Here is a 27013-nt window from a genome sequence, read left to right as displayed (position 1 = left end):
GATAAGAATAGGCAGAGCCTTTTCTTGGTTGAGTGGCTGGCTGACGGAGCCTGCCCACTTCTGTTCCGCTCTCATCCGAGGAAGATCCCAGTGTCGGCAGGGCCCGGCCGCTTGCTCTCTCGCCTCCTGCCTAGTTACCGCTGCCACTCCTTCCCCATCAAAGGACACAATGTGGAGCCTCCTCTGTGTGGGATGACGCAGAGTTCAGAAAATGGGGAAGAGAACTGGGACAGGAAATGCTATTTTAGTCCCTACTGCCAAGGGCAAGGGCTGCTGGAGCTCAAGTGTAGGGAGGTGAGGACAGCTCACACAAAGGCCCCTCTATAGGAGGACGAGGCTCCGAAAGTACCTCTGACCCCCTTCCCCATTTGTCTCCAAAATAAAGGAAAATAAATCATTTTGAACGGGTCTGGAAGATAGGCCCATGTGACCGGTCTCCTAGGCAACCCCGCTAGCTTAGTGGTATTCCAAGCAGCAGCCAAAGCATCCTCTCTCCAAGGTCTGATGAAGGCAAGTCACTCGACTGATGGAGTATTTCCATGTATATTTTACATTCCTTGCCGACAGGTTCAGGAGAGGCCTCCCTCTTAATGAAAAAGAACTTTCTCGGCATCCGTCAGGCTCAGCCGTTCACCCGCACATCAGGCTTCAATAATGGAGACCGCCTGGCTCTCCTGAACTCACGGCAGAGCCGCTGCTAAGCTGGTGTTGGTGTGTGCTGCAGCTTTTAGGCCCAGACACAGACGTCCGTTCTCACAGCCCTGTGAGCATAGGTCTGTCTGGTGAAAGGGGAAAAGGCCCTTCCCCTCCACACCTGTGAGTCTCCAGGACAGGGACGCTTCCGTGACTGTTTCCTGGTCAGGTTGGGTTGCCCCAGAAGGCAAGTGTCAACCGTCCTGGCATTGCCAGCACGTGACAATGCACAGATGGTTTTCCAAGTCTCACTGACTCCGCTGGGCCCTCCCGACAGCCCCAGGAAGTAGGCGGAATCAGACTGTTAGTTCTGAGACAACACAGCTGGAGCTCAGACGATGGTTAAAGGGCCCCAGTTCCACCAGCTAATAGGTAGGAAAGGGGACAGAACTTGGGGCTGACTTTGGCCGGTGCTCTTCCCTTCCCTGCTGAGCTAGCCTGAATTTCTGTTCGTTGGAACTAAATCAGGCCTAAAGGGCCTGCAGGGGGCGGGACTGGTGGTCCTCAAAGCTTCTGCCACGTCTGTGGCTCCAAGCAGAATTTCCCGTGTGTGATGTTCGTGTGCTTAGAAACACGATGAACCGTTCCCATTAGAACACCTCCTGGCTGAAAGGCCACATGGCAAAGCAGGGGTGGGACCGTGACTGTGGATGCCTAGGGCAGGCATCCTTATCCTTACCGGTAAATGTGCCATAATTAGGAGGTATGACTGTACAGTTGTGAGATCATTTTTTAAAACAGAGATATAATTTACATACGAAACGCACAGAGCTCATGTACGTGTGTATATATAGAATAGAAATACACACATCTCTCTGTAACCACCACCCAAAACAGGACTTCGAACATTCTCATCACCCTAGAAAATTCCCTCCTACCTCCTTCCAGGCAATCCCCCACCTTCCAGCCCTCCAAGAGGCAACTCCTTTCTGACTTCTCTCGCCATACATGAGTGTGGCCTGTTTTTGCACTTTGTATACACGGAAGCACACAGGATGGCGTCTTAGACCATTTGTCATTTAGTTCTTCTCTTTGAAACAAGTAGGTGGTGCAGGTGCAAGAGAAGGAGCTGGGATGACTGTCCTGCTGGAGAAGCAATTGGATTTGGACGCCGTGGAGTCAGGACCCCGTCACAGTTCCATCCCTAGGTGTCCGGGTGATGTGGACATGGCCCTTTCACCCAAGCCTCTACTGTGGGATGTGAGTGTTGAACTAAAGCACGCGCAGAGTGCCGCCTAAGTCTAAAAGCCCGTGGTTCTAAAGTAGAACTTACAAGTCCAAATGAAGATTGCCCACTTCAAAGTCCACACCCAAGGAAACCACGCCCTCATTTCCTGATGGCGCCGCTAAGAGACCCTATTTGTTAGAGCTCCTTTCTGGGTACTGTCTTTGGAGACAAGGAAGCTAAAGCTCATGACTTGGCCATTCCACATTACTCGGACCCAACTTGGCATTTCCTAGGTTGACTGTCTCTTTCTTTATTAAACCTCGCCCTGAGCGATTCGTGGCTGTTTCAAAAATTCACGTCCATTTTAAAGCGTGGAGATTTGCAACTGCCAAGACTATTCGAGAGAGACTCCGAGCCCCCGTTCTCAGTGATTCTGCCCTTTCTCACACAGGGCAGGCTGTCCATTTCAACTGAATGACACTCTCCCCAACCCTGCCCCAGCTGGTGGGACCTAGGGGAACACTGAACCTTAGCCGGATGAATCCAATTCTTTCTTTTAAATGTACAGACACAAGCTAAGGAAGCTGGATGCCAAGGGGCCCTGGGGCAGAAAGGTCATCATCAGCCTCCGAGCAGGTGCCGTGGCAAGATAAAGCCACCAGCAGGCCAAAGATACCAAGAAGCAAAAACCAAGAGTCTTTTAGAGGAAGCTGTTCTGCGGAAGAATCCAGAGATGTGTAGATAAGTGGAGGCCAGAAACCAGAAACCACAAAGTCCCAAAAACAGATGAAAAAGCCTGATGACTTCCCAGATCCATGGCTCCAACTCCTACACTTGAGGTGCCTGAAATTCCCCTGGATCCTGCCCAAAAAGCCCTTCTTTAAATGGAACTAGCCTGCTTTTCTGTTCACTGCAACGAAAAGGCTTAAGACTAAGTTTGACCTCAGGCTTTGAAGGAACTCTGATTTGGGGCCTGCGCAAGCAGCAGCGTAACAGGCAAAGGTAATGACAGTGAGCAGGACCTTCCTTGACACCGGCTCAGTCTGGTGTGTTTAAAAACAGTTCCGTTAGGGCGCCTGGGTGGCTCAGTGAGTTAAAGCCTCTGCCTTCAGCTCAGGTCATGATCCCAGGGTCCTGGATCGAGTCCCGCATCGGGCTCTCTGCTTGGCAGGGAACCTGCTTCCTCCTCTCTCTCTGCCTGCCTCTCTGCCTACCTGTGATCTCTGTCAAATAAATAAATAAAATCTTTAAAAAAACAGTTATATAAGTGACTTCATAGTAATCATGTTGTATGTAATAGTAACGGGTAGACAGCCTCTTTACAGTTGATCACTTTTTTTTTTTTAAGATTTCATTTATGTATGTATGTATTTTACTGGGTGGGGTAGCACAGGGGGCAGAACAGAGAGAGAGGGACAAGCAGACTTCCCGCTGAGTGCAGAGCCCAGTGCGGGGCTCACACCCCTGAGATCATGACCTGAGCTGAAATCAAAAGTCAGTCGCTTTACCACAGGGCACCCAGGCAGCCCTGATTGCTCACTTCTTTTATTTATTTATTTATTTATTTATTTATTTATTTATTTATTTGACAGGCAGAGATCACAAGTAGGCAGAGAGGCAGACAGAGAGGAGGAAGCGGCTCCCTGCTGAGCAGAGAGCCCGATGCGGGGCTCGATCCCAGGACCCTGGGATCATGACCTGAGCCGAAGGCAGAGGCTTTAACCCACTGAGCCACCCAGGCACCCCGATCGCTCACTTCTATGGCATTATTACAGCCAATGCTCAAGGAACCCTGAAAATTATCCCCACTGTACAGATGAGACAACTGAAGTTCAGATGGGTTGAGCTTGTCTGCCATAGGGCTCCTTCCCACGTCTCCCCTCCCTCCAAAAAAAAGAAAGAAAGCAGATCAGAACAGATCTCAAGGCTGAGTCATGTGACTTCAAAGTTAGTTCTTCTCCCTCTATGTAATACTTCTTTGATGCTGTATTACATAGTACTGGGGTCCTTTTCAAGGACTTTACATATATTGATTCATTTAATCCACACGGCAACTGTGCATGGTACATTTTTGCGCCCATTTAACAGATGACACAACGCGAAGCACGGAGAAATTAAGGACCATGCTCAGTGTCACACAGCTAATAATAATAACTAGATTCCGGGTAGTCTGGTGTTGTTTGAAAGCCATGTGAGCAGCGGGTGGAGCCGTCCGTGGCCCGCAGCAGGTGTCTGGAGGACTCTGGTTTGCCATACCTGAAGCTAAAGCACCCTGAAGGGAAGAAACCTGCATGATGAGAGCTCACTGGCCCAGCAGGGAGTGGCTCCCCACTGTCTAGAGGACAGCCCCACTTCCTCATGGGCTACTCGGTTCTCCGTCTAGCCAGGTCTCCCCAGACTGCTTGCTGTTTCCGTGAGGCAGGCCACGTTCTTCCATTTCTTCTGTCCATCCACATGTTCTCTTCCTTCCCTGGACTGTCAAAAGAGCTCCTATTTAAACATCAAGTCCAGTTCAGATGTCACTGCCCCTCTGCCCTTCTGAGTGGTACCCTTTCCCTAGCAAAGTGAAATAGGATGGGGTCACTGTGTTCTCACAGCACTCTGTTCTGACCTCTGTGAGGGCTCCTGTCCTCCTCCGTGACAGGTATTATTATTATTGTACACACTGTTATGATAGTGAAGTATTTGTGCATCTCTCTTCCTCACTAGCTCCTCCCCCAAGGAAGGTACACCCTGTCACCCACTCACCTAGCACAGCACTTGGCTCAGCAAGCACCAGTGTCTGCGCAAATCCTTCACCTCTGACTTCCTCCACTCCTGTGAACCAGCGCCGCCTTGAAGGGGAAAGGGACTGGCGTGAATTGTTCTGGTTGTTTGGTGTTCCCTCCACGTCCTGCCACTTTCTAACGACACAGTATTTCCACTGTTGAGAGTCTGGCTGTCGTCTCTGACGTCTCACTGGACGTGTCTCAATGCAAGACCAGGTTTAGCGCCCCTGACTCTACTGCAAAGAAAGGGGCGAGTATCCCACTGCTTCTCTGTGGAGGCGTCAGGAGGCAGGAGAGTAGGAGCGGTCGTGTTCTCCCGAGCCCATTCCCGGATGGAGGGTCTCCTTGTGGGGAACTCCTTCAGTACTTGCTTGTTAACTCTTCATTTTCATTTTAGAAAGGAAGTGGAAATTAGGTCGAGGCAATTCAGTAACATTGCAAAACTCTCAGGGTTATAAATAGCCTCTTGCTCGGCCGCTCAGCAGTGCTCGAGTTCAACAGCAAACAGCCAGGATAAGGGAGCTGTGGTTTCCATCCAGGCCCAGGGGGGCAAAGAAGTGATAGCCCTCTTCCAGATGAATCCGCTTGCCGCCCCTCACCTCCCACCCCCTTTAAGGCAAGTGCTGCAGACATCAAGCCGGCTGGCAAAACTCAACATGCCACAAACAGGAGAGAGGCATGCACTCGATGTGAGGAAGGTAATTCTGTGAGGCAGGAGAATGAAAGCGCACGTCTTCAAAGGCAAAGCTCGAGAAACAGAGAGAAATAGTACCATCGGCATCTCCAGGGGAGCAGTCCCTAAGTGGCCTCTGGCTGGTGCGCTTGTAAATCAACACGGTTACAAAAGGCCCCGTGGAGCTTTATCTACTGTCACCCATGCAGTGACTGCTCCAGAGGGCTGGACTCTGCCGGCGGGTGACACAGCTCATGTGCAGAAAGCAAGTGAAAGAGGATCCCTTCCCAATAGCAAGGAATTCAGAATGAAGATTCCCGCTTCCAGCTCTCCGTCCTCCCTGCCCTCCTCCCCACTCTTTGAAGGATAAGGATTGACGTGTGCTTTTTTGTTCTCATCTTTTGCTTTTGATTGGGGGGGGGGGGATGGTGTGGGTGAGTCTGGTTTATGTTTCCTGCAACAGAGTCCACCACACCAGAAAGGGAACTAGAGGTCACACCCTCTTTCTAATTGAAACCGCAATCTCACTAGAGGCTTCTCCCTCTGAAATCTTCTCGTCGGAGGAGTGACTCCACTTCCCTGAGTTCGGCCGCTAAATGGGGATGAGCTCTCGGGTCCAGAGGAGGGGAACTGGGTTGACAGAGATTCAACTTTTGCCACGCACTGCTCAAAAGGCTGAGAGGGACCATCGTGACAACAGCGGCTGACATTTCTTTTTGTAGAAATTTGCAGAACACCAGCCTCACCCCAAAGCCACTAAGTTGGAGCCAAAGCACAGTGAGGAAGGGGACGGTAATGGGAACTGGGTAACTGTTTGGGCTACTTCCCCTGAACACCTGCCCTAAGGATCACCTGGGTCTCCCCTTAACCTGCACAGAAGCCCTCTGCAGGGTTCCCAAGCATACAGAACAGAGCTCAAACTCCCTAGCAGAGTGCTAGGCTGACCCCAGTTCCACTCAGTGGCTCTTCAGGGTGGAAGTGCCGTCCAGACTTTGCCGCGTAGATGCTAGCACGTCGCCCCAGACCATCTTGCTCCCTCAAACATCACACTCTTCTGATTCTGCGCTTTCTTTTTTTTTTTTTAAAGATTTTATTTATTTATTTGACAGACAAAGATCACAAGTAGGCAGAGAGGCAGGCAGAGAGAGAGGAGGAAGCAGGTTCCCTGATGAACAGAGAGCCCGATGCGGGGCCAGATCCCAGGACCCTGGGATCATGACCTGAGCCAAAGGCAGAGGCTCTAACCCACTGAGCCACCCAGGCACCCCTGAGTCTGCACTTTCATACGCACTGCTGGCCTTCCACCTTAGCCAACCGGCAAACTCCTACTCATCCTTCAAGGCCCAGCTCACACATTCCCTCATTGGTGTGGCTTTCCTCGTCTTCTTCCCTCAGGCACAATTAACTGCACCCTCCTCTGTGCTCCCAGTCTTCTTACACAAACCTTCACAGCCCCCTGACTTCAAATTCTCTGTGCGGCCTCTTTGCTACTCAAGTGTGAGCTGCACACCAGTAGCATGGGCAGTGCCTGGGAGCCGGCAGTCATGGAGGATCACCCACTCAGTGGGAATCCGCCTTCAAACAAGACCCCCCCGGGGGGGGGTCACATGCATGTTCAAGTGTGAGAAGCAGACTCTAGACCAGCGGTCCTCACCTCCGGTTGTGCACCATCAATGCCCACCCCGCACTCTGAACCCCCTCACCACCCAAGTGATCCTAATGGTGGTCAGGGCTGAGAGCCACAGCCAAGAGGACTATTAGCCATCTGAGAGCAGGGACACATCCAGCCTGTGTCTCTTCCCCCTGCTTCCCCAACATCTGCAGCACAATGCCTGGCACACCGCAGCACCTGCAGAATTCCACTCTAAAAATACCCTCCATGGGGTGCCTGCATGGCTCCTGATGTCAGCTCCAGCCATGATCTCAGGGTCGTGAGATCGAGCCCTGCATTGGGCTCTGCACTGGGCGTGGACTCTGCTTAAGATTCCCTCTCCTTCAGGGGCGCCTGGGTGGCTCAGTGGGTTAACCCTCTGCCTTCGACTCAGGTCATGATCTAGGGTCCTGGGATCGAGCCCCGCATCGATAGGGAGCCTGCTTCCCCCTCTCTCTCTGCCTGCCTCTGCCTACTTGTGATCTCTCTCTTTATGTCAAATAAATAAATAAAATCTTTAAAAAAAAAAAAAAGATTCCCTCTCCTTCTCCTTCTGCCCCTCCCCAACTACCTCTCTAAAAATAAATAAATTAATTAATTAAATAAAATAAAAATAAATAAAAATACCCTCCAGGATGTCCTGAGACCTACTGCCTTTCAACAAGAATAAAAACACTACAGAGGACTGTCCGTTGCCTAGAACTTTACAAATCCCTAACTATAGTAGCCGGCAGATTTAGAAGGGCTCAGGGTTTACAGACTACTTGCCTTGGTTTTTGGAAGTGAAACAGACAATGAGACAGAAAATACTGATGAACTTTAAGGAACTGTTCCCCTTCAACAGACCACAATGGTTGCAATGGGGTGGCAGAGCTTGCGTAGGGAGGGGGTGTGGTGAGCCCAGAAGAGTCCTGGGTCATGGCTGAAGTCCCGGGCTGTGGGCCCAACTCTTTCAATACCAAGCATAACAACACAGCATTGTTCTCACTGTAAAATCAGGCCAAGCCCTCTCACTTTATAAATAAGAGAACTGAGGTCCAGAGAAGCTGGCAAGGCCAAACCACCAGTTAGGGACAAAAGAAGGTCTTGGTTCCCCATGTCTGGGTTAGTTCCCACTCTATAGCACAAGGGACCTGACTGCCCGGATTTACCATGACCACAATCCACTCCGGCCCTCTTGTCCTGATCTAATGAGGGGGTTAGACTAGATGTTTTGGAGGTCTCTTCCCACCTTGACCTTCTGGTGAGCCAGTGTCACTTAATGGTTAGGAGCTTGTGTTCTGGAGTGGGCCAGACCTGGATTTGGATCTCAGCTCTAACAATTTCTGTTTCTGTAAAATGGGGATTCAAATCAACCCTCCTCTCTCAAGTGGTTATGAATATTAAGTGAGATAATCTATGTTCAGCGTGATTTCTGACACAGAGTAAGCAGAATTCCAGCTGTGTGAACTTGAAGAAGTTGCAAAAACACTGTAACCACATTTCCTAGCGTATAAACCTACCCTCCGGCTGCAGGAAACTGATGACAAATGAGAGCATATGTGAAGGCGATCAAGGAGGCAAAGCACCACTGGTGATGGTGTTCTTCTATAATAATAATAATTATTATTATCATTATTATTATTTTCTTCCAGAAGCAGCACCTTGGAGACTTTTTAATCAGTTTCAGAGCCATGGCCACTACAAAGCCAGCCACATAACAGGCGCTCAACCAATCTTTCCTGGTGACTCACATTAAACCACCATGCCTAGTGGGGTGACAAAGTCAAATGCCTTAAGCAACCAGGCAGAGAAGTAAATAAGCCAAGGAGCATCTATGCAGGCACTGAGGCAAACTGCAAAGCTCCCACCCCACCTAAAGGAGCTCAAATTCAACGCTTCCAAACACATTTCACAGCTTGGCCTCGACAACAACTTTGCAGGCTCTACTGACCACTGATTCTGGGTCTTCGTCACACCATGTGGTTGTCTTGGGCGTCACCTAATCACCCTATGATCTGGTCTTGTCCTTCCATGGTAAGCATCCTGAAAATGAGGGCTGTGACTTACACTCCCCAGTCACCCTAAGTAGAACAGTGCTGGCCTCGCAGTAAGGGGAACCTCACTCGGTGAGCAATCGTGGAACTGAGCAGCCAGAGTGTTAACTCGAACGTGCTGCTCCCAGCACCACCACGACGCTGCAGGCTGTGCGTATTTCTCTCCCCAGCTCCCAGGACCACCGCGTAGACTGTGCTGAGAGGTATAGCAACTGGGTCAAAGAAGGACTTGCCTTGCAGGGTTTTCCTCCAGACGCATTAAATATGCTTGTTCCTGAGCCACCTAGACAGGTGGTACTGATGTGTCCAGACATATTACTCCACACGAAACCAGACAGAATGTGCAGTATAGCCACAGGTGCCACTGTTCTCAAGTTTAGTCCCCACTTCCTGCACTCCCAAACTTCCTTGGCGCCTCCTAGAGGCAGCATAGGGTATAGAGAGACCAGACTCCAGATGAACACATGGGGTCCTAGTCCTAATGTCCCCTCCTCCACTCACAAATGCTAGCGTGATCACCAGCAGGCAATATAACTTTTAAGAGCTTCCTTATTTTTATTAGTAAAATGCAGGCAATAAGAACTACCCCAAAAGACTCTAAAGGGGATTAAATGCCACAAGTATACAAAGCTTCTAGAACTGCACAGCCCAAGAGGGCAGCCCCAGACCTGTGTCCTGTGTAGCCACTGAGCACGGGGCATGTGGTTACCACAAACTAAATCAGACCGGCTATAGGTAGAAAACATACGCCAGACTTCAAGGACTTAGGGCACCCACAAAAATGGGAACTATCCCATTAATAGGGTCTTTATACCGATCACATGTCAAAATAATATTATTTTGGAATATAATAGGTTAAGTAAAATGTGTTCCAAAAATTGATTTCACCTGCTTCCTTTTAAGTTTTTAATGCGGCTACTAAAAAATTTAAACTACCCATAGGGCATTCTACTTCTATTGGACACAAGGCATTGTTCTGCATAGAACTTGGCACACAGAAAGTATTCCCACGTTGGTTTCCTTCCCCCACTGGCAGGCTATCAGCGACCACGATTCACACCCCCTTCCTCCTGTCAAAGCCAAGACCTCCATCCCCTTCTTTAATAAATGTTTACCGTGCCTGGTCCTGTGCAAGAGGCTCGAGATAAAAGGAGCAAAACTAGGCACTATCTTCTAGGCCTTATTATCTGGTGGGATGGACAGACATTCTAATACTTTCACAAATAAAAGTAAAACTGCAGTTGTTCAAGTGTGGTGAAGAAGTACCCAGGGTGACAAAAGTGGGGAATTCACCTGGAGGAGGAGTCAGGGTGACACCTGAGTGCAGATCTGAAGCATGAAGATGAGTTTACTGGACTAAAATGGGCGGGGAAGAGGGAGCGACGCAGAAGAAGGCTAAGTGTAAAGACCCGGAGGAAAGCTAGGGCTTGGGATGCGTAAGGAACAGGGAAAGGAGAGTGTGAAGAGTACTGAGCAGGAGGGAGAGGCTGGAGGTTCTAGATCTCCAGGGCTTGGGCGAGGATCTCGGGCTGACCCTGGCGGCTGGCCAGTTTTAAGCAGCGGAGTGTCGGGATCTGATGTGCATTTTGAAAACCCCACTGGCCACGGTGCGAGGCCCACAGCAGAGAGGCGGGAGAGCGTGGGGGCACATCAGGTAGGACAATGCAACCGCCCAGGTAGGAGGCGACAGACGCCTGAACGGAAGGGGAGCGGCGGAGATGAGAAGTAGACGGACTGGGGGCCACAGAGCGGCCGGCTCCACCGGGCGGGGTGATGGGCAGCGTGTGCGTCGGCGGCGGCGATGTCAAGAGAGACTCCCCGGCCGCGGCCGAGGGCCACCCAGCCGCAAACACTCCCCGGGCTCCCAGCGAGCGCTCTCCCACCCCGTCCCTCCCCCATCTGCTCGTCGCGCCCGCAGGCTCCATCCTCCCACCCTTCTCCCTTGGCTCCTCCAGGCCCGGCCCGCCCTCTTCCCCACCCGACGCCACTCCTGGTGGGGAACCGGCGCCCAGCAGGGCCGCGACCCCCTGACGAACCCGCGCAGTGCAGCCGGGGCCCGCCCTCTAGCCCCTCAACCCCTGGGGCAAATGCAGGCCGCAGCCTCCGGCCCCCTTCCCGGCCCGGCCCTTCCTCCCCTCCTCCCCGCATCCCTCCGGCCAGGGCCCTCTCCGCGGCCCGCCACGCCCCGGCGCCCGGCGCCCCCTTCACTCACCAGGGCGCCGACCTAGGCCCAGCTCCCGCGCCCGGGTCTCGCCTCCGCGGCTCCTCCAGCCTCCGCCCGCCCCGCCTTCCCGGGACCCCGCCCCCGCAAGCCGACCCGGGTTCCTATTGCTCCGCTTCGCCGTCACGCTGAATCCTCTTTCTTCAATTGGGTTGATTGCCTGTCACTCAAAGGAAGGCGGGCCCAACTGCCGGCGGGGGGGAAGCGCCGGCATGTCCCCGCCCCACTGGCGGAGGCCTCTTAAAGAAACAAGCTTCCTTCCCACCCAACCTCGCCACCCACTCCGCGTGCTGTGGGGTCAGAAGGAGCGGGATTTTGCAGCGGATCCAAGAGGCGGCCTTTTCTCCCTCAAACTTTTCTTTTGGCACAGACCGGGAGTGAAGGAAAAGGCTTGGGTTCCTTGTGACAACTCGGAGATTTTGAGGGCTGAGCTGTTCTCCGGTGGCACTCAGCCCCATGCCCAGCGGGCATGTAATGCACACTCAACAGTGGGGATAACTGAGTGGGAGGTGACAGTCGTGTCAGAGGCTGTGAGCAGCAGTGGCTGCTCACCACCGAGATGGAGCTAATTATACCGGCACCCGGGGCTGACCGTGGGCGCTGAGTAGAGGCAGAGGGCTGAGGCTCAGCTGTACTGTCAGTGGAATCCCGTGGGAGGTGGCATTTGTCACCGGGATCAGAGCAAGGCCGGAGCCAAGGCCTCACTCATGCTATCTCCCTAGATACTCACAGCAGCTCCAATGTAAGTATTATGCAGATCCCTTTGTTTGGGATAAGAAAACTGAGGCTCCCAGTGGGCCAGAGATCGCACAGCTAGTAGCCCGCAGAGCAAAACGCCCCACTGTGCTGGTTTGAGTCTGAAGTTTATGGTTTCAGCATTTTGTCTCACAGATCCTTACAACAATCCCGAGAAGTATGGATTTTGTTGTCCATTTTACAGATGCTCCGCAGAGGCTGCGTGAGAATGATACTACCCAGAAAAGATTAAATAACGACCACCATTCATAGGGCACCTTGCAAACTACAAAGCAGTCCTACTTGTGTTGGTTTATTCGATCCCTGAAACATCAGAGATGACTTTTGTTAGTCTTATTTTGCTGGTGAACAAACTGGTGCTCACAGAAGTTGAAGGTCAGTAATAGCTAACATCAAGGCAACCCTGCTCCACCACCAACGCTGAGGTCCTCAGCAAACTTTCCCCAAAAGTCCATCTAGTAAATACTCAGCCATATGGTCTCTCTGACAACTACTCCACTCTGCACAGGCAACAGATAAACAGATGAGTATGACTGAGTTCTAGCTGGTGGCCAGAGCCATAATTTGCCCACCCCTGGTCTACGCGTTTGCTGGATATCAGAGCCTTGTATAGACCATTGTTTCGTGGGCTCCTCATGGCGACTTTGTTAGTGACCATACTGTTATTGTTTGTTACTGTTGTTGTTGATGACGCTGTCATCTCAGTCCTTTTACAAAGGAGGAGTTGAAGGTGTGGCATGGTTAAGGATGTACCCGAGGTCAGTGCAAGAGCTAGAAGTCAGATCCAGCTTTTGCTTACTCCAAATCCCATCCTCTGTCTACCGCTCTTCTTCCCGCCCCATCGCAAGGTGGCAAGCAATGTTCACCTTACCTTTCCCGGGCTCTAGGGAAAGCTAACTCCTATAACTAATCTCCTGAGGAATATTCTACTCCTTCCTGCCTTCCCCGTTTTTTCCAGCCTATCAACAGCTCCCCCTCCCTGAGCCCCTATGGTGCTTATACCCAGCAGCCTTGATTATTACTGAGACATGGTCTTCATGTGGTCAGGGACTGTTGTGGCCGACCAGCTGTCTGCCAGACTCCCTCTCCCTGGCTTCCATAGTAACATGGCTGAGCTGTACTGCCTACTCCCACTCGCAGTTAAGAAAGGCCAGGTAGGGGCCCCTGGGTGGCTCAGAGGGTTAAGTATATGCCTGGGGCTCAGGTCATGATCTCCAGATCCTGGGAATTGAGGCTGAGCAGGGAGTCTTCTCCCTCTGCCACTCCCCCTGCTTGTGCTCTCTCTCTCAAATGAATAAGTAAAATCTTTAAAAAAAAAAAAAAAAAAGAACAGCCAGATACCTGAGTTCTTGCCAGTGGAAGTGAAACTTCAGGCAAGGCCTTTAGTCAATGGGCCTGCCTCCTCCCCCCGCTCTTCATCCTTCTCCATGGCGGACCCAGCCTTGACCTTGTCCTGATGATAACGTGCAGGGGGATGACAATGCCACAACACAGAGGGTGCCAGGGTCCCCGAATGATCACATGGAGCAGAAAGCTACCTGCTGACCTGAAATACTTCCAGGTCATTTCCTACTCTTATGTAAAAGAGAATTAATCTTTGGTCCTTAGGGCATTCACTTTTGGGGGACGGAAAGAGAGGGTCATCTATTAGAGCGAGCCCTGCACTTATACAGCCTGAAGGGGACATCTCCTTAAGTTGGCATCTTGGTGCCTCACTTGCCTTGCCCTAGTCCTGGGCCTGCTCAGTGCACATTAGTCTCAGGAACGAGTCACTCACTCTAGCTTTATACTACCTTGTCTTTTTTCCCCGATAGGCCACTGCAGGTCTTTCATTGCAAGTTTCGGGAATAATTCTAGCTAACTTCAGCAGAAAAGGAGCTTGTCGGCAGGCTGGTGGCTAACTCACGGAAGTGACAGGAAGCTGGAGAGCCAGGTTAGGGAAGGACAGAGACTGGAGATGCTGTGAGTGTTGAGGTAGTCAGAATGAATTAGCTCCATCCTTTTCTCCCCTTTCTCAAACAGAGCTTTCTTTGATCAGAACCAAAGTCCCTGGGAAAGAGTCTGGTTGGCTGAGCTCAAGCAGCACGTCTTGCCCTTGGCTAAGGAAAGCAGACTCCTTCACTGACACCAGGCTGTACACAAGGGAAGAATTCCAGATTCCTCCACCTCCACTCCCAGCTGCTACCCTTAGGCAGTTGAGGCCAGGTGCTCTGTCTTCGAGATGAGATCAAGTAGAAGTACCTGACGTTGAATGTCATGATTACATAAACCCAACACAGTATCTGGCACATGGTAGAGCTTTGTATCATACAGAGCTCTCTGTTACTTACCAGCTGGGCGTTCTTGTGTAACTTACTAGATCTCTGTGAGCCTCAGTCTCCTCATCTGTACAATGGGGATAGTAAGAGTACTGACCTTACTGGATTGTCCTGAGAATTAAATGAGATGCGATAAATGAACAACACTTGGCACGATGTTCAACTATTGAACAAGTGTTCAATAAGTTGTAGGTAGTTTTAAAAACTATGGTAGGCCTTCAGTAAGTATTTGTTATGTGAGGAATTACCTAGAATATTTTGAGTTCTTCTGAAACCACATCTGAAACTGGAGGGTTCTCAAAATACTCCTCCCGGTTCCCTAACCCACAGACCTTCCATGTTCAGATAGTCTGGCCTCCCCTCTGTGGCCTCATTTCCCTCCTTCTCCAGCTTAGAGCCCCGGTCTCCCCTACAATGACTCCCTTATGTCCACGCTCACCTCCTATGCTTCCTTCTCTCTCCATTGACTCACCCGGAAAGTCCCAACTCTGCTTAAACTCAGCTCACCGTCCGTTTCTCACCTGTGCCCAGCAATGGATGGGCTCAGAAGGAAATACAGACCCTTTTGTGGCCCAAGTGCGTCCTCCACACTGTGCGGTAGCCGTTCGGCGCTGCATCTCCCTGGTGCCCCCAGTCCCACTCCCCCTGAGGCCCTCTTGTGTCTTCTCTCTCCTGCCTTCAGCTCCTCACTCGTCACTGATGACTTTCTTATCTCTCTAACAAAACAAAAAACAACAACAACGAAAAGAAAGAACAAAGGAAAAAAAGAAAAAGAAACAATCGGGAAATAAGGAGAAAGTTCTCTCAACTCATTGCCAAATCCACAAGCCTGTCCTCCTCAGTACCAGAGAGCTCCGCCTTCTATCCTGTGACGGAAGGTCACCTTCTCTGACCCCTGTAAGGGCCACCCTGCAGGTGTTCCCGAGATGATGTCTCTTGTCACCTACTCACAGACTTTACTTCCGTAGGGATCCTGCCTCCCCTGCACCATTGGTGCTCGGTCACGCCCACTCGCGTCCACCTGAGCTGAAAGGTGGCCCATCTGTCGAAAGGGGGGGGCGTCTCCAACAGGGACCACAGGACCCCACACGATCTGGGCCCTGACTACTTTGACTTCATCTATGTCCCGTCTCCCCCCACTCACTCAGCGGCAGACTTACTGCCTGATTCCCCACCTCTGGGCCTTTGCATTTGCTGTTCCCTCTTCTGGAATGCTCTTCCCCCTGATCATCACCTGCTTACTTCGCTTTACTCAGGTCTGCTCTAAAGCCTCCTCAGGAGAGTCTTCCCTGACCACCTTAAGGGATTGAATCTAGCCCCAGCCCACCCCCTCTGGTCCCTTAGCCTGCTCCAATGTCCCCCAACGTGCTCAACATCATTCCTTTTTTCTTGCCTGACTTCCACCAGAGTCCTAAGTTCCACGATGTCAGAGACATTGACTGTCTCATCGCTAGTTGTATCCTCAGCGCCCAGGGCAGATCTAGCGCACAGTACGTGGTCAATATGTTATTTATTGTAGCACCGAATAAACAAAGGAAAACAAGCCATGGGTAAGTGGAGGGGCTTTACAAATTTGACTCGTGTTATATTTGAATCTTCCTAAACACTCATATACTAAGTGTAGCCCTTCACACAGATTATTGTTGAAATACAATCCTGCAACCCCACTGGAAGAATTTCTGGTGTGGTGGCTCATGAGTGTCCAAACCCACCTTTATGTGTTTAGAGAAGTAGAGCTAGTATTTATTGTGGGTCTATGTGCCAAGATTTATGTTGGGGACTGTTACATATATGATCATTCAAAGCTATCAATTTCTATGGTGCATTAGAGTGCCCATTTTACAGATGAGGAAGACTGAGGCTTAGCGGTACACAGACACTTGCTAGGGCCACACAGCTCATACGGTATCTAAGTCAGCCTGACTTCAAAGTACATGACCTTCTCTTTATGCTGCCCCCTGAAAACAATGTAATACGTGGGCATTCCATTCTCCAGTCTGTTCTGTTTCTCAAATAATGATTAAACCTGGATACATAGGAGACTTTGTGCTAATTAACGATCTCATCTGCTCCTCACGTTCCTATGAGGCACATCTGTTACTACCTCTATTCCGCAGTGGAGAATCCTGAGGTGTGGACATTTGCCTGGGGTTGTCTGGGGGAGCGGTGAAGCCAGTATTCAAATCCACTCTGCCTAATTTCAAGGCCTGAGATTTTTCTGCAACATGGTGCCATCTCCCTTACGACAACTCTCTGCCTCAGAGAGCAAGAGAAGAAAAATGACTAAAACAGAGGAATAAAGTATCATTACGAAAATTCATGGTGACTTGGTGTTTTAAGTGCGAGGCAAAGGGCAGGAGGAAGCCAGCCAGTCTAAGTCTAGCGTCGGCTCTTGCAGGTTGGGGGTTCACATAACTCATGATAACTTAATTTGCAAAGATCGTTCTTCCAGGAACTGGGGCTTATCGTGTATTTTTGTGAGTGGAAGTGAAGAGAGGGGAGGGTGTCCTGGAGACCGGGGTGAGTCGTCAGCTGTCAGCCCCAACAGGGGGCTGCTTGAGCTTCTTGTGTGAGACCAGCGCTCCCTGCTGGCGGAGGAAGTAATCTTCAATATCTAAAGCTCTGTGTGTGTGTGTGTGTGTGTGTGTGTGTGTGTGTGTGTGTGTGAGAGACAGACAGAGAAAGAGAGAGAGTGGTGGGGGCAGGAGGCCATGGGGAAGTATATTCAATAAGATTTGAGAAATGTCTAGCACACCCAGTATATAAAAATAATAGCTACCACTTACCAATATAACAAGGTAGCAGGCAGGCACTGCTTTATAGATTTTACATTAATACGACTCCTGGGACTTTACATATTACATCTAATTTAACCATCACCCCAATCGTCTGAAGTAGAAATTATTATTTTTGCTCCCATTTTTCTCAAGAGGAACCCCGAGGCACAGAGAAATTGTCATTTACAATACGGCCATTAAGCAGCAGAGCTGGGACTTGAACTGCCTGCCCTTGCTCCGCAAACCACGAAGTGGCTGTTCTTTACGTCTGGAGCGCCCCCTGGCAAGTTCCCTTGTAAAGGGCCTCACTCAGGAATTTTCTGTGCCTGGATTCCCTGTACTGAAGCCAATAAATTTGATTTTCTCCTGTTAATTGGCCTCATGTCAACTTGACTCTAAGTGTAGCTAGGAGGACCTCAGAGGGCAGAACTGTTGGAGTAGTTGGCAGGCGGTTTTAACTTGCCAGACACCCCTTGCCCCGGGACACCACTGCCGCTGAGAGATCCCTGGGAAATGGGACAAATGGGGCAGAAGAGGTGAGTTCCTTTGAAAACGCAAACTGCCTTTTCTCCTAACGCCCTGCAAATGAAATATAAAATATAATGTAAACTTCGGAGAGATCGCCACAACAGCCCACGTGTAGACCATCCCCACGCCTGTCACTGTGGACCATTCAGAGATCACCGAAGACATCTGGACCCCGTGCAGGGAAAATCTGCCCGGAAGACCGCTGCCTGCTCTCACTCTCTCTGAAGATGCTTTGAGCTTGACATCTAGAAATCGTCACTGGCTAGCCTCAGAACCCCAAAACTGATTTCTATTTTGACCTAATCATTAACGGTTGCTTTTCTTTCGTTTCCGTAGAAATGCCTCTTGTTTAGTTCCTGATATCTTTTTCTGTTTTGTTTTGTGCAAGAGGGAAAGGTGGGGGGAGGGGGGGTGGGCAGTTTTTTTTTTCGGATCTCAAACAGCTCCACAGCCTCACGGGGCTCCATTTCACGACACTGAGATTGCGACCTGAGCCGAGATCAAGAGTTGGACACCGGACCGACTGAGTCACCCAGGTGCCCCTAATACCTGATTTCTTGCACCACGAGCCCAACTTGGAAAACACATGTGCTTCACCACCTCCTGAAATGAGTTTCTTTTTTTTTTTTTTTTTTAAAAGATTTTATTTATTTATTTGACAGAGAGATCACAAGCAGGCAGAGAGGCAGGCAGAGAGAGAGGAGGAAGCAGGCTCCCTGAGAGAGCAGAGAGCCCGATGCGGGGCTCGATCCCAGGACTCTGAGATCATGACCTGAGCCGAAGGCAGCGGCTTAACCCACTGAGCCACCCAGGCGCCCCCTGAAATGAGTTTCTAACTGAATTGACCTGCCATCAGGACTAAGTCTGGTTCCATGATACAGAACAATTTACCGGCTTCATTTTTTTAGTGCATGAAAATGAAACTTCAGGGAGGTTTCAGAGGCCAGAACTGCAGGGGCCGAGGGCACGGTGCCCCAAGATGAGCCGCTTTGGCAGGAACATTATTTTGAGTTAAAAGCAATCCAAACCGAGCAGATTCAGAAAAAGCTCTTTACCTCCCCCTCAACGGCCCCGCTGTACCAGGAAGAGAGCTATTAACAGAGATTCCTCTTTGCCTAAGAAACTTCTCTGCATAACAGGACAAGCTTTGCTTTCCAAACATCTCCACTCACCTTCCTGCTCCTGGTCTTTTTCCCCTTTGCATCCTCAGGCCCCTACCCCTCTCCTTAGCTCATGAAGCTATCACGGTTGCCTGACATTAGAATTTCCAAGTCTGTGTGCATCGCCCATATGTACATTATTAAATTTGATTTTCTCCTGCTTAAAAAAAAAAAAAACCCTCACTCAGAGCAGACACACAGCCATGGCTCCATCATTATGGGGAAAACGGTAAACACGCTAGGATTCAGTGTTGAGCCTGCTGCTTCTGTACTCCCGCGTGGGCGGCTGGGGGAGGTTGTAGACTGCTCTGGGCCACTGGTCTTGCCACCACTGCATCTGTCTGGATGTAAGATTAGCCCCCGGCTAGTGATAAATATGGCTCCTTGGATCTGCTTCTCCGGCATCTTGGTTACAACAGAAGCAGAGAATCAATGTAAACGATCACTGTAAAATCAATCGATGTAAAATATTCAGCAACCATTGAGGACTGAGGGCAGGATTGGCAGATCAGAGCAGACAGCTCCTAGAGAAGATTCCTAGGGGACTTCTCTGCCCACCCCCCATTGATGTAGGAAATGTTGGGGTTCGGAGCCCCTGGCCAAGAAAGAATTCTTGTGACATCTTTGGTGCAAGAGTTAGTTTTATTAAAGCAGGGGGATAGGACCCCAGGGCAGAAAGACCTGCACTGGGGTTCTGAGAAGCGGCCCATTATATACTTTCAAGTTGGGAGGGGCTTAGGGATGATGTGGGAAACAGAGGCAGAAGAAAAAAATTATAAAACTTGCTTACCCACTGACAAGCCCTTGAAAAAGCAGAGTGACGTTCTTCTAGGCACTCAACTGCCTCCACCTGGAGGCTGTGCTAAGGGCAAAGGGCTATCCTAGCCTGACCGACCCCTATCTGCTACCAGGATCCTGTGAGTCTACTTTAACAATTCCTTGGGAAACTTTATACATGTTGACAATCATTCCCAAGCATATGGCCCACTGATATATATCTGAAGGGTCTCAGAACAAAGGTTTTATTACTGGTAATGAATAACCTTTTTCCCAACATTAGCTAGCTCCTCAAGGTCCTGGAAACCTTGCTTCCAAAATTCCTTAGAGACTTACGCCATCCCTGACTCCGTCCCAACTTGCGAGTATATAAAGGACCATTCCCTACAGTCCCGAGGCAGCAGCTCTTCCTGCCCACGGGTCCTGTCCCCGTGCTTTAATAAACCACCATTCTGCACCAAAGATGTCTCAAGAATTCTTTCTTGGTTATCGGCTCCGGACTGCATGCCCCGAACCTCACCTATATTCTAAGACTTCATCAGGGATAGCGTGAGTTTCTAAGGAATTTTGGAAGCAAGGTTTCCGAGACTGTAAGGGTGCTAGCTATCATTAGGAAAAGGTCATTTATTCCTGTCTAATAAAACCTTAGTCCTGGCACTCTTCAGATGTGTATCATTGGGTCATATGCTAGAGGATGATTACTAACATATGTCTTGGGAGGTAGAGATAAAGGTAGTTTCCAAAGGGATTTTTTAAAAAGATTTTATTTATTTATTTGACACAGAGAGAGAGAGAGAGAGAGAGAGAGAGAGACAGTGAGAGCAGGAACACAAGCAGGGGGAGTGGGAGAGGGAGAAGCAGGCTTCCCGCAGAGCAGGGAGCCCGATGTGGGGCTCGATCCCAGGTCTCTGGGATCATGACCTGAGCCCAAGGCAGATGCTTAATGACTGAGCCCCCCAGGCACCCCTCCAAAGGAATTTCTTTTTGTTAAAGTAGACTTACTGGATCCTGGGGGATCGGGATATGGTAAGCTAAGATTGCCTTTTGCCCTTAGCAAAGTGTCAACATAAGGACATGTTGAGCTCCCAGAGGAAGGTCACTCTGCCTGTTTCAAGGACTTGCCAATGGACTGCAGGCAGTAAGGACGTTTCCCACATCGCCATGACCAGGACTGAAGGGTTACTGGAATGAGGGGAGGCGAAGAGGTTAGGAGTGGAGGGAGAGGTCAGGGCTGCTGACCAAGTGGGGAAAACACTAAGGGATTTGAAGCAGCTACTATTTACCAACAAATATGGGAGAATTTCAATACTTTAACAACCGGTATGACTATGCGGGCTGAATATTGCCATCTTTACTGTGAGAAACTGAGGCAGCCCTCACAGAAGAAAGGAAGGCCCCCTCTTGCTAGAGGGCCTGGCCTTGGAGGACTGGCCTGGGGAGGAAATCACGTGGAAAGGCTCCTGTGTACTGTAGGAGACCTCCGGACCTGAGAATTCATCTGCGCTTTCCAGAGACATTTGCTGAGTTCTTAGTTCATGCAGCCATTGGTTACAGAGTGGTAAGCAAAAGCAATGGTCCCTGTCCTCAGAGCATTTACAGCCAGAGAGGAGAGATAGCAAAAAATAAGCAAACAAATAAATAAAATATGTTATTATACACTGAGGTAAATGTGATAGGAGAATGCTTCGTTCACTCCCCTGCAATTCCAGCCACCCAAGCAGGAGGACTGACGTGGTTTTGGAGGTCCTCTCTGAGGAGGTGGTAACTGCATTGAGACTTGACAAATGAAATGATAACTGCAGTGAGACTTCACAGGCGAAGGGTGAAAGGTGAAGGGTCAAAGGTTGACTGTTCGAGACAGAAGGAACAGTATAATGTGGGAGGGCCTGGAAGTAGGAAAGATCCTGACTTGAACTGGGTGGTTGGATCATCAAAGCTAAGGGAAGAGGAGGGTAGAGAGAAGTCAGCTAATGCAGCCCTGTCAGCTCTGCTGTGAAGAGTCTAGGCTTCTTTCTGTGTGTAGTGGGAATGAACTAGAGGGTTGTAAGTGGGGAAATAGCACTGTCTGATTTGAATTTGTTTTTTCAAATGAAAGGTCTTGCATATTGGGGCCCCTGGGTGGTTTGGTTGGTTAAGCGTCTGCCTTCGGTTCCGGTCATGACTCTGGGTCCTGGGTTCGAGTCCCACAGCGGGCTCCCTGCTCAGCAAGGGGTCTGCTTCTCCCTTGCCCTCTGCCCCTCCACCCTGCTTGTGTTCTCTCTCTCTCTCTTTCAAATAAATAAATAAAATCTCAAAAAAATGTTTTTAGAAAGTTCTTGCCTATTTATTACTCAACCAACCTACTAATGCAGAAGCATAGCGACAGAAAAAGTCATTTCCCTGATAAAATGCATCTATTGTTTAGGTAGTAGTGAAGTCTACAGAATAATAGGACAGGAGCATGTGACTTTCAGGCATAAATATGTATGCCACCTCGTGGTGATCCCTCCCAGCCCCGGCTTGGTTGTTCTTCAATGCCTCCTCTTGGAGTTGTACCTAATTTTAGTACCAGTTTTCATCCCAATCCACTGGGGAATGGGACGGTTCTGCTTTTGTTTCTTGACCAGGAATCGCTTAATCCTGAAGTCTTCTGAGAAAACATGGCGAGGAATAGTCAACGTGCACACTGGCGTGGTGGGGAAAAGGAGGGAACTGGTCCCAATTCGGAAAGAAGATCCCATCGGTTGCTGTGATAGGATTGTGTTGAGAATGGGTTGCCAGATGCAAAGACGGAAGCAGGAAGACCAAAGGGGGATGTCACTCCTAGGAGAAGAGTGATCTTCCTATAGCCCTAGCAACACACCACCAAGGGAGCTGGTCTTCAGCTCGACTACTAGGTCAATGGCAACTCATCTCCTCAATGTGTCCTCTGGTTTATCTTATTTAGTCCTCAGAGGGCAGCCCTACTTCTAAGATTTGGGGAAATCGCCTCATTGTTGCCTTCTGTGCTTCTTCCAAATTGCTCCCTGTCTGGTGATGGGGCAGATGTGTATGCAGTCAGCTGACTCCCAGCAAAAGGTGATGGTTTCGGTGAAGAAAGAGGCAGAGGGAGTGGTAGAATGTGGTGGAGTTCCGCCTGAATGGTTCTAATCCTCAGAAGTCACCACACTGCGTTGGTACCAGTATCCAAGGCCAAGTGATAAGTAGCATTCCGGCGGAGTGGACAAAAGACCCACTGTACAGCCCATTTTACAGAAGAATAAACTGAGTCCATTTCTTTCTTTCTTTCTTTTTTAAGATTTATTTATTTATTTGACCCAGAGAGATAGAGAGGGAACACAAGCCGGGGAGTGGGAGAGAGAGAAGCAGGCTTCCCGCTAAGCAGGGAGCCTGATGTGGGGCTCGATCCCAGGACCCCAGGATCATGACCTGAGCCGAAGGCAGATGCCCAACAGCTGAGCCACCCAGGAACCCATTTCTTGAGTCAGAAAGAACTCTGACTGCCTAGCCCAGATTCCTAAACCACTGCCTCGTGGACACAGCTTGTACTTTCTTTGGGTTTATCATCCTGAGAAAGTGGCATAATGACATCTGCCTTTCAGCGTGGTGGTTAGGGTTAACGGGCTTGATGGAGCAGATAAAAACGGAGCGCCATTTGGGGAGTCAGCTGCAGGGTGCATCCCCACTCCCATTCACCAGCCTTGCACCTACCTTAGAGCTCAAATTCGTGCCTTAGCAAAGTTAGGAAGGAGTCCCAGCCGTGGATCTGGGATCAGTGGTGGTATTATGGGTCAAGTATTAGGAGACCCTGGTATTAGGGTCAAGGCCAAGAGTGTAAAATCTTGAACACCATTGTCTCAGCAAATACTAACAACGAGGATAATGGTAAGGGGCTTCCATTTAACAAGTGCCTCCATGTATGTGCTGGGTATTTTACATTTATTATTTTGCTTTGTCTATTCATCAACTAGGTACTTAATGCACTACATGCCAGTCAGCCTTTTATGTTAATGCTAATAATCCCCATGAAACTCAGTGGCAGGAATGATTATTCCTGCTTCACAGATGATGAAACTGAGTTAAGAGAGCAAACAGAACCAGACTATAGAAGAAGTATCATTCATATCTTGGAAAAATGAGAGAGCCTATTGCATCCATTTTATTTTTATTTTTATTATTTTCTAAAGATTTTATGAAGTTACTGCTACACCCAACATCAGGCTCAAACTTACAACCCCATGATCAAGAATCACATCCCTGCATCAATTTTTTTAAAAAAGACCATAGCAAGGGGCGTCTGGCTGGCTCAGTCAGTAGAGTATGGGACGCTTGATGTGGGATCATGAGTCCAAGGCCCACGTTGTGGGCTGAGTTAACTTAAAAAAAAAAAAATTCAAAAAACACACAACAGCTTTTTAAATCAAAACGTTTGATTCTTCTTAAAACAAAAATAGTAATTCTTTTAAAGATAAAAATCTCAATAGATGGGTTGAATAGCACAGTGGATTAAAGAGTGACGTAATGAACCAGAAGATGAACTCAGGAAATTCTCCTAGAATGCCATGCCAAAGAAAAAAACAGATGGAAAGTAGATACAAAGCATGGAGACATGTAGGGTAGTTGCAAAAGTTCCATTGTCTGCTTCTTGTGAGTTACAGAATAAAGAAGAAAACAAGGGATGCTTGGGTGGCTAAGCCCTTAAGCTTTTGGCTCAGGTCATGATCCCAGGGCCTGAATCGAGCCCCACATGGGGCTCCCTGCTCAGCGGGGATCTTGATCATCCCTCTTCCACACCCCCTGCTTGTGCTCTCTCTCTCTCTCTCTGTGTGTATCAAATAAATCTTAAAAAAAAAAAAAAAAACTTAAGAAATATATGAACTCTTCTAGTGAGAGGATCTAGTGAATATTTATGGGAAGAATGCAGAAAGACTTTCATCTATGTACATCTGAAATCCTGAAATCTCAGGACTCTAAGAATGAAAAGGAAATCCTGAATGTTTCCAGAGTGGGGAAAAAAAAAATTACCCAGGACAAAATGAGACTAAGATTGACATCGGTCTTCTCATTTGCAACTTTGTAAGTAAGAAAAGAGCAGAGTGATACCTTCAAAGTTCTCTGGTGGAACACTTGCAAGTTTAGGAGTCTTTACTCAACGAATTTGTCAAGAAAATGTAGGGGCATCATAAAGACATAAAGAGAGAAATGGACTAAAAAAGTTTACGACACACAGTTCACGTAGCATAGTATTCCTCCGCAGGGTATGGTTGGCACTTTGGGTGGAAGGATTCTTTATCGTGTAAGACTGAGCCCCTACCCTGGCAGGTTGCTTAGTGTCCTTGACCACCATCCACCAAATGCGAGTGGAGTTCCTCCTTAGTCACTGTGACGATACAACACACTCCACATTGGAAGGGCTGCGGTATAGCCTCTGGTTAAGAAACCACTGGTGGGGGCACCTGGGTGGCTCAGTGGGTTAAAGCTCTGCCTTCAGCTCAGGTCATGATCCCAGGGTCCTGGGATCGAGCCCCACATCGGGCTCTCTGCTCAGCGGGGAGCCTGTTTCCCTTCCTCTCTCTCTGCCTGCCTCTCTGTCTACTTGTAATCTCTGTCTGTCAAATAAATAAATAAAATCTTAAAAAAAGAAAGAAAGAAAGAAACCACTGGTGTAGGGAGTTATATTCCAATGAAAATAAAATGGATCCAAGAAGAAAACATGGGATATAAGACACCTAGGTGAGCAAGGAAATCAGCAAAATATAAGTCTAAATAAAAATCTTTACTTATAATAATCTGAGATGACAACATGGGATGGGGAGGTATGAAGACTGGAAAGGAGGTAGGAGAGAAAAGTTAAAGCATACTAAGATCATCATTTTATTTGGTAGGAAGACATAGATATTAGTTAATATGCTTAACTCTGTGTTTCAAAAAAATAAAGACAATAGGAACAGAATATATACTTTCTAAGTCATTAGAAGAAAAAGTAACTGCGAGCAAATAAAATGCTCTCCAACTACCTGAAAAGTAGAGATGAAAAAGAAACATGAACACAGCATATACAATAGGAAACACAAGGTAAAGTGGCAGAAATGTACAAATGCATCAATGACCTTCTTAAGTGTGACTATACTAAATTCACTGTGAAAAGACAGAGACTCTTGAATTGAATAAAAAAAAAAAAGTCAAACTGTACGCTTTTTTATTAGAGAGAGCAAAAGCAGAGTAACCCAGAAAGACTGGAAATGCTGTGAGGGAAAAAGTGCACCTGGCAAGCCAGGGGGAAGAAGGCACACCATGCAAGCAATCATGGCATTAGGCAAAATGGATTTCACACAAAAACGATCAGTGTCATTTGAAAAGATATATTGACAAATATTGTTAATATTAATAAATACTATATACTGATAAATATTCAATCTAGTAATAAATTTAGCCTTTGTGCTTGTATGTGCCTAGTAACATAGGATTGAGACGTATAACACTAAAACTGATAGAATTGCAAGGAGAAAAATCTCGGTGGGAAACTTCAATACACCTTTAGAAATCCACAGAACAACTAGTTGAAACATCCAGTAAAGCACAGGAAAGATTTGAAATACCATGGTTCACAAGCTTTATCGAATAGATTTATGTGCAGATAAATGTTTGCCCTTTTCAGACACACATGATAACTTTACAGAAATCGTTCATGTTCAAAATAGGTTTTCCTTTCAACCCTCCCCCCTTTTCTCTATTCTCCTGTTTTTCTTTCCTCCCTTCCCATGTTCCTCTCTGTACCACCTGCTTCTCCTCCTCTCAGATAACCTTGATAGCAGAGCGATGATCTCATCTAGCTCTCTCTTCCAGCTCGTACAATCGGCTGAAAATAGATACACCTGTGTAGATTTTTCTCCCCGTCTCTTACAGGAATGGAACCACAGTTTATACATTTCTCTGCGTCTTGCAGAGAGGGAGGACAGAAGTCCCCTTGAGATGAGAAATTCTTTTTTAGTGGCTGCCTGACATGCCATGATACAAACGTGTCACACTCAGCCCTTCCTCTACCCATACTCATGATCCCTGTTGATGAGAACATCCACATCTATGTACATTCTGGGGTTTTTATTTCTATGGTGTGGATTCCCAGGCATGGGATTGCTGGCCAAAGAATATATGGGGTTTTTTTGTTGTTGTTGTTTTGTTTTTTTGATAGATGTCGCCAGATGGCTCTCCAGCAATCTGTGATGTGGTGAATAGAGTCCCTTCCCAGCCTGTGGTAGGTGTTCACAAGCTTCCGATTTGCTAGTCTGATGTGAGTAAAGGCATGTCTTATTTTTTCTTTAAGATTTTATTTATTTATTTGGCAGAAAGAGACACAGTGAGAGAGGGAACACAAGCAGGGGGAGTGGGAGAGGGAGAAGCAGGCTCCCCGCTGAGCAGAGAGCCCCATGCGGGGCTTGATCCCAGGACTCTGGGATCATGACCTGAGCTGAAGGCAGAGGCATAACCGCTTAACCAACTGAGCCACC

At 48.7% G+C, this 27013-nt stretch overlaps 1 protein-coding gene across 2 annotated transcripts in view; it reads right to left on the bottom strand.

Moving 5' to 3' along the window:
• Positions 1–11255, bottom strand: part of LOC111141444 (engulfment and cell motility 2) — a 38320-nt gene extending 27065 nt beyond the window's left edge. Inside the window, exon 1 of one of the 2 annotated variants that reach the window (XM_022494006.1) lies at positions 11202–11255. The gene's annotated coding sequence lies outside the window, so the exon portion shown is untranslated. The remainder of the gene's footprint in view (positions 1–11201) is intronic. The other variant, XM_022494005.1, reaches the window with a different exon arrangement.
• Positions 11256–27013: the final 15758 nt, after the last annotated feature.

This window comes from Enhydra lutris, unplaced genomic scaffold (genome assembly GCF_002288905.1).
Source record: "Enhydra lutris kenyoni isolate GAN:26980312 unplaced genomic scaffold, ASM228890v2 scaffoldscaffold6, whole genome shotgun sequence".
Lineage (NCBI taxonomy): Eukaryota > Metazoa > Chordata > Mammalia > Carnivora > Mustelidae > Enhydra > Enhydra lutris.
The sequence above is the reverse complement of the archived record's forward strand: the minus strand, read 5'-3'. Positions and strand labels throughout refer to the sequence as shown.